This window comes from Camelus ferus, chromosome 30, assembly GCF_009834535.1.
Source record: "Camelus ferus isolate YT-003-E chromosome 30, BCGSAC_Cfer_1.0, whole genome shotgun sequence".
In the NCBI taxonomy this organism is placed as follows: domain Eukaryota; kingdom Metazoa; phylum Chordata; class Mammalia; order Artiodactyla; family Camelidae; genus Camelus; species Camelus ferus.
In genome coordinates, this window is record NC_045725.1 from 4991707 (window position 1) to 5000066 (window position 8360).

An 8360-nucleotide genomic window follows, 5' to 3' on the forward strand; every position below is an offset into this window, starting at 1 on the left:
CTCTGGCAACAGAGGCCCATGATCTCTTGTGTGGGGCTGCAGTTTTGCTCAGTCTTGGGCCTGTTGCTCTGACTGAAGTTTATCCCCCATGTCCCCAGTGAGATGGCCAGACATCCCTAGATGCCTCCCAAAGGATACTCCATTTGGGCTCAGATTTTCCTGATAAATATATCCAAAGCCTGGCACAGCGAACATTCTCAATAGATGTTTATTAAATCAATAAAAAGGAAATAAACTGTTTTGGAAAAACACAAAAGCTAAAGGAGAAAATTCCTTCCATCCCCATATTTTCAGACAAAATCACATTCAAAACGATGGAGAACATGGAACAGAGGAGTAAAAGTGTGTTCAAGCAGCTTAAAACTCATCTCACCCCTTCCTTTCTCCGTCTTCTGAGAATCTAAGTTACTCTGGATAGTGATTTATTTAGTGCCTGTTGAGTCAGGAGATTTCTTTAGGGAAGTTGCCTCCTTTCATTATTAATCTAATCAACAAGCTTGAACGTTTCTGGAGAAGGACTGTAATCACGGATGTCTTGAGGTTTCACTTGACAGCCTCTTCAGTGAATGGACGTGCAGTGTAATTACTCCTGTCGTTTGAGGTCTGCCAGCGCACCAGGAAGCTTAAAATAAAGCAGGTGCATTCAAAGTAGATAAACAATCAAGGGCGATTTCAGAAGGAACCTAGCTCCAAGGCACTGGGGGACCATCCAGGTGAATTCATTTCTATATGCTCTGAAATACTCTATGCATTTCCCCATAATTTCCCTTTTTTTTTTTTTTTTATCAGTTTGATATATTTGTTTCTGTCAATTGGATGCATGTAGAAAGTTGTTGTCGTCATCATTGGTTTCCTTCCTTCTTTTCTGCTGTAGGTCCTGGTGCCTTTGACTGCACCGCTAGCGTCTCCCAGTTCACCAAGCTTTGTTACACTCAAGGCTTCTCATCCCCTGGAATGAATCTCATTGTTCTGAGAGCACGACTTTGTGCATCTCCAGTACCGACCCAGCAGCCTCGCTGTGCGCATCACATGCCCGCCCCTCTCTGATGTGCTCCTCACTGCTAATTAACAGTTCTGTTCCCGTGTTCCCTACCAGATCGAAATCTCCTGGGCTCCATAGCTATTTGTATCAAGCTAGAGTGTCTCAAGTCCCTTGAACTGTTGTAATATCCATTGTTAATCAAGCAATGTCCAGGTCAACGCATACGTCTCTGATTCTACCCTGTCCTGAGGTTCCCGCTTTACCATTGATATCCAGTTGATGTTCCAAGATATCATATAACAAAGCTGTCTGAGAAATGTTTTATTTTTGGAGATGCCATTGGACAATCCATGGCTTGTTTAACCATAAAAATAAAGTCCTACCAGCCCCATGATGAACTATCTTTTGGGTCCTGAGTTCCCCTTAAAATTATTTAAACTTCACTGCTGGCCAAAGTCTTGATCAGACATTTTGCTTCTTGGACGTAGGCTCGGGCAGTTCATTTCCAATTCCGCTGTAGATCTATTCCAGTCCTAGTTTGCAGGCTCATTCACTATAGGCCTCAACGAGACACGGTCTCTTTTATTATAGGGTGAGAACACTCGTGATAGGACAGACTCTTTAAACACAATGGATTGCGCTCAGACAGACGTCTCAAGAAATTCTCAATCACTTCATTACATGAAGAGACTCTGACAGTAATCCTGCCCACTGGCTTCAAATCTGATGCTCTTCTGTTGGTTTCCACATAAAAATGGACTCAGGATGCTCTAATAAATACCTACAAATCCTATAGATCTGCTGGCCCTCCTTTAGCACATGGGACTTCCTCAGTCTGGGGTTTGATGTTGTTCGTCAATTTTAGAAAATTATCAATCACAATTTTAGAAAATTATCAATCACTTCAGGGTCATTTCTGCTCTGTTTCCCTTTCCTGGACTCCAAATTTACACTCCGTTCTGTGGGTCTCTTCTGCCCCATTTTAATATTTTCTTTCTGCTCTACTCTTCATAACTTACTGCTTTTCAGGTATGGAACTTTTTTTTTCCTTCCCTACGTCATGAACCTACTGAAAACACTATCCTCTCAAACTATTAGCTGTTGCTTTTTGCCAGACTTCTCAGCCTCTAAGCCCTAAGGATTTACAAACACACTGAGGGGAAAGTGGAACCAAGGTACTTACCTCCTTTGGCACCTCGGCTCTCAGTGCAATTTGCTGGAGGAGCATAACTTCTATTCTTTGTCTTTCTAACATTATATCACTGCCTAAAGCTCTAATCAGCTCTTCTCCTTTTAGCTGCTATTGGTAAAAATGTATTTCTCAGCTTCATAAAGAAAATTAGTGTAGATACTTTGGGTTAGGGCTCCTTGTGCCACCTCAACAATGATCGCAATTTTCAGTTCATAAAGAGACTTACCATAATTGCTCCCTTAAAAATAATTCTTTATTTACATATATTCCTCAGGACACAGACTGGATACATATATTTGGCTAGAAGGTTGCTAATTTCTCCACTTTGAAAGAAACATTCTGTCAACTTGAAAAATATCGGTTCTTGGAAAGTCTTCCAAATTCGTCAAGTTCATTGATTTTTTGAAGTGTTTCATTTATCTTGGAATCTTATGTTATTTTAGATAGAATAGATTATAATCTATGGTTGAAAAATATTTTTATTACTCTATAAAGTATTTTGCCTGCCGTAGGAGATTTATTCCTTTATAATTAGTTTCTTTAGATCCCTCACCATATTTTTACAATAAATCTTCTGCTGGAGGAAATCTTTCCACTCCTTGAAAAGGTTTTAATGAGTTGTTATTTTCCTTAGGAGACAGCCATCCCTTTTGCCAAGATTAATTGATGGAAATAGCACAGATCACGGTTATAGACATTTTTATGTAATAATGAGCAATTAAAATCTGCCGTATATCAGACTTTCTGTTTGTTAGGTCCAGTTCTCAGCAACACTGTCCCCTTGAGAGCAGGACCTAGCACTTTCTGGAGTTTTGCTTCTCAGGATGTGGCTCAAACATCATCTGCACAAAAACTCCTGCTAATTTTTCCACAGCAGATTTTTTTTTTTTTTTTGCAATTAACAATTTGAATGAAAACTAACAGTATGCCTCCCTTCATTTTAAAATAAAAATCCTATGTTTACAAAAAGGTTTTGTTCCTGTTACCTGCGAGGTTTAAAATAACCACTGTCGTGTTAAACTTCTGTGGGTCAGAAATCCAGGCAGGTCTTGGCAATTCTCTCGTTCGTCCGATGTTAAGTGGCACTTGGCTGATAGCCGTGGGGCTGGGCCAGGGCGTCCGAGACGACCTCGCGCACACCCGGGTGGCTGGACGGCGGGGCTCCGACGGGAACCGTGTCCTTCCACGTGGTCTCCGTGCTGCGAGGTTTTCCTTTTTATCTTTTCTTTCTTCTTTTAAAGGTGCATATAGGTTTATCACGTATCTTTTTTGGGTTTGCTGTTGTTGTTGGGGGGGGTAGGTAATTAGGTTGATTTATTCACTTTTGATGGCGGTACTGGAGATTGAACCCAGGACCTCGTGCGTGGTAAGCACGCGCCCCACCACTGGAGCCCTGCCCTCCCCCCGCGAGGTTCTCTAGCAGAGCAGCCGCGCTTCTCTCACGGCCCCGTCCGGGCGCGAGAGGCCGGGGTGGGAGCTGGCTCTCCGCTTAACGGCTACTTCCAGGTGCTGTAGCCCCCCTTCCCCTGCGCCTTCACGCTGAAGAGGTCACAAGCTAGCCCGGATTCAAGGAGAGTGGACACGAACCCCACATTTCAATGAGACGAGTGTCCATTGTAGCCTTCTTTACCAGCCGCGGATTTGAAGTGTTTTTGTATATTATCCTCTCTTCATATATCCCTGTGTTTTAAAAATTAGAACTTTGAACTAAAGTTTAAAATCAGAGTGGTTGTGTTCCCACAAAAAATCAGCATTATTGCTAAAACTACTAATGATAAATACACACCTTTGCATTTTCTCATGATTTTTAAAACACGTTCTCTAAATGCACACTAATGGGAGGAGTACTGAGGTATTACTATAATCAGCTCAAAGCCATTATTTTAGAAAGTATAGGCACACTTTCCTGATTGTTTTGAGCAGTTTATATTATTAGTAATTTAAATGTGATTAACATATTTTCCTGAGTGAAATATGAATAGTCTCTGTGCTTTGATCCTTTGAGATATAATAATTTATTTCCTGCGTTTATTTGTCATGTTTTATACAAAAAATGTATTCCAGATATTTCAAAAAGTACCATTTCTGTCTTCATTCTCATTGATATTTTCTTTTGTTCCTATAGACTTATGTAGAAACTGGTCATATAGGATTATGTGACATTTGAATGATAATATTAATTCAGGGAACACGGTAAGCAACCAGAGTGAGCTGAACAGTTGCCCAGTGAACTTAACTACTAGAAGATAATGAATAGAATAATTCAGAAGGTCTATGAAATTAATGGGGAGAGTTAAATACATACGTCGAATGGATTAAGGCCGATTCTATAATCAGTGTTCCATAGTAAAACCAGACACACATGGAAATTAGATATACTTTTAGAAATGAAAATGTTTTCTGGTAGTTCCACGTGAAAAAAAATTCAGAACTTCAGTTTAAATCCTTTCATTTGGTAATGATCCGTAGGACTAAAGAAAGTCACTACAAGAACTTAAAACACATTATTTTAGGCAGATATTTTTCCATCAATGTTTTCAAAAACCCATCATGCATAATGAATAATGAGATTTCAGGCCTTATAAACTTTATACATTGGTGATTAAAATGATTTCTTTTTTTCCATTTAAGAAGATATCTCAAAGCTGCATTACTGTAATAGCAATGCAGAACAGAATCTTAAAAGGAAAAAAAAGACATCGATATCTGTGTCCTCATTACATCATCACTTTGATCATTGAGTCATTGTCGACTGATATATCTAGTTAATGCTAGATTAACCGGAAGGACTCCAATTTAGAGGTTTTCCGAGAAAGGGGAAAAGGAGATTCTAAATCCTTAATGAGATTAATCCGATTATTAACTAAAAAAGAACAAGTTCATTCGGCATACTTAGGAAGCATATTCTAGGATTATAAAAGTTACATATATATATATATGAACTACACACATATCTACATCTATATTCTCATTAATTATGAACTTTTAATAAAAGAGTGGAATAACCATACTGCTAATTTAATGGGAGGAAACCAAGTGAAGACTGTAACTCTGTGAACCCTTAACAGATGTCCTAATTAGCTATCATTAAGGAGACTATTTGGTGAATTAAAACTGAGCCTTTCATTTGCTACCAAAAATATATCCTTTAATTTATAATGAAGCAGTTATAGTCTGAAATACTCACCTGTGCAGTGGACAGAAAGTGGGTCTGGGTTGTCTGCAATCAGTGTCTGTCATCCTCACGCTCCTTCCCGCTCCTCACTTGAGACTGGAAACCTAACACTGTTGGCTGAAAACTGTCAAACGGAAAATAAGACAAACCCATTTTCTTAAGCAAAGTTCCGTGGAGGTTTATAAGTGGTTTGTGAAGTCTCAGAGATTGCTTTAAAATTTGGTTTTAATAAAAATAAGGTAAAGTCTGAGCATGCTCCTGTCCCATATCTCGGCTCTGCGACCTGCTGTCTGACCCAGGATCCCATGATGCTTCTGGGGATCACACTGGAGGGATTAAATTGTTGAGTTGTTCAGATGTCAGGATAGAGTTCCACTGCCATAAACCAATAACAAACTCGGTCATAGCAAAAACAGGAAAGTCTTTGAAAGACTGATCCCCGTAGGCCAGTGTTTATACTTTAATTTTATACCTCTTAAATCTCCTAATACTCATATCGTACTCAATATGTGCTTTTACAAGAACAGCCCTTGGGCTGATTAATTAATATACCTGCGGTTGTTTCATGGACCGTCGAGCACAGAAAGCTGTTCTGCTTCCTTTGTGACTAGAGTGCCCCCTCTCCTTACTCACAGGAAGTTCTGTCTCTGGAAATCAATTTGCCAATATGCGTGACCAGTTATTAGACAGAGCAGAGTCCCAGGTACCAGCAGGGCACGTCTCTTCACTTTTCTGTGATCACGTTTTCACGTTTGCTGTTTCTGAGTGTCCTTTATGACCACTTCACTGTAGTTTAGGCACAACCAAAGCTTACTTTTCAACTTCAGGATCTAGGAAATCCAGTTCTGTATATTTCAGAACTTCTCAATTTCAAAAGATGTCTCCCGTTCAGCCAGCTCAGGTCTATTGGGTGCCTGGAAGCCCTGCCATGGGTGAGGGTGGGTGTCACCGTCCCACTGGTCCTCCTGACCCTTCCTCACTGCTGTGCTCTTTTCACTCTCCTTCCTGGACAACCGGTCTCCAAGGACTGGGCAAGAAGAAAGGATGGACTTCAAAATCAGAAGACAAAGCATTAGTTATTTGTCAGGTGCAGCACATATTTTCTTTATTAAAAATGACAGTGGCTCTATCAAAAGATGTTGTTTCTGGATTCTTCAGAAGCCAAAGCTCTTAATTTTAATGTAGTTGCATTTATGTCCATGTCTTTTCATATGGATTACATTTATTGTTCCTTATTTAATAGTCCTTTCCTATCTTAGGTGATAAAGATGTGCTTCTGTATTGTCTTTGAAAATGTGCTTTTTATAATGGAAGTTTAATATACCAAGCATTAATTTTGGCATAGGTTCTATTCCAATTTTAGTTTTTCCATGTGGATTCTGAATTGACCCAATATCATTCATTATACAGACCACATTTCCCTACTTCCTCACCATCCTCACTTTGTCAAACAAATTCTGTTTAGGGTTTGTCTCTTTAGAGGCTTTTTATTTTTCCATGAATTTGCCTATCTCTTTTCTAATATCACATTATCCTCATAAAAAATGATGCACTAATTGATCTAGATTAAGAGAAATCCTCTAACCTTGTTCTCTTATTCTAAGTCCTTTGTACTTTCACATAAATTTTAATAAATGTTTGCCACTTTATATAAAATTATGCACACACATGCACCTTAGCAAGGTTTTGATTGGAATCACATTGAATCTATGCATGGATTGGGTTAGAAGTCATATTTTTAGAAAGAGAGATATTTATAATATACATATAGTAGTAGTCAGGGTTCTCTGGGGAAATAGAACTATTAGGTGCGGAAAGGGAGAGAGAGAAAGAGAGTGATTTAAGTAATTGGTTCATGCAGTTGTGGTGGGTGGCAAGTCCTAAATCTACAGGGAGACCTAGAGAAGAGTTGATGTTGCAGCTGCAGGTGATCTGCTGGCAGAATTCCCTCTTCCTCAGGGAATTCTCTTTTCCTTAAGGCCTTCAACTGATTGGGTAAGGCCCATACACATTATGAAGGGTAATCTGCCTTACTGATTTAAATAATAATCTCATCTAAAATGTCTTCGTAGGAACATCCAGACATGTTCAACCAAGTATCACATATTACATGTTACTTCAAGAAGGAGTGTTTGGATTTTTTAAGGTTTTTTTTTGAATTTTGAGTTCTCTGATTGTGCACCAAGGCAGAATTTTTAAAACAGGTTTCCATGTTCCTTTTCACATTGGCTTTACTGGTTGTTTTACTGCATCAGTTTCTCTGTTTTGCAGTTTTTCCAACTGACTTAGATCCAGCAGGGCAAAAGGACCTGTTTTTATTTCAGATTATCATCCCTTGACTCTCCACTTGTCCATCTGTCTCAGTCTTTACTCCAAAGTCTTTATGCCAGAGTTAGAGTGGGCTGTTACAATCTTCTCCCAGAATCTACAGTTTATAAGTGTAACACTATGTTAGCTATAATACGATTACTATAAAACTGGGAGTTAGATATCTACCAGGTTGCATGCTGATTCCATTCCATTTAGGATTCCCAACCCCTGTGTGTCCCGAAATGTTGTTCTGGGTCCAACAGAAGCGATTTTTTTCGTGAGGGGACATATGCAATGACTAGATGACATATTTGCTTTCACCATTCATGTGGCTTCTGACCGAGGTCTCTGCCTTAATTCTGTCCTATTGAGTTGTTGGCCCTGCAAGAGATGGCCATCTCTTCTTCCCTTTCTCCCCTGCCCCCACCCCCCAAGACCTACTCACTGCAGAAGTTGAGAATTCTCCTAGAATTCTCTTACAGTTCTTTCAGCAGCCATGTGGGTGTCCAAGGACGCACCATCCGTCCTCACCAACAACTAGGATTAGCTAAGTGTCTTCTTGTTGACTCCATTTCCGACCTGACAGATGAGGTCATTCTCACTTCCCGGGAAGCTGATGCTGGGGCCGGTGCCAAGCCAAGAGCAGAAGAGACAGTTTTACGAAGAGGCAGGCAGCCTGGCCCCTGGTGTCCACGGCAAGG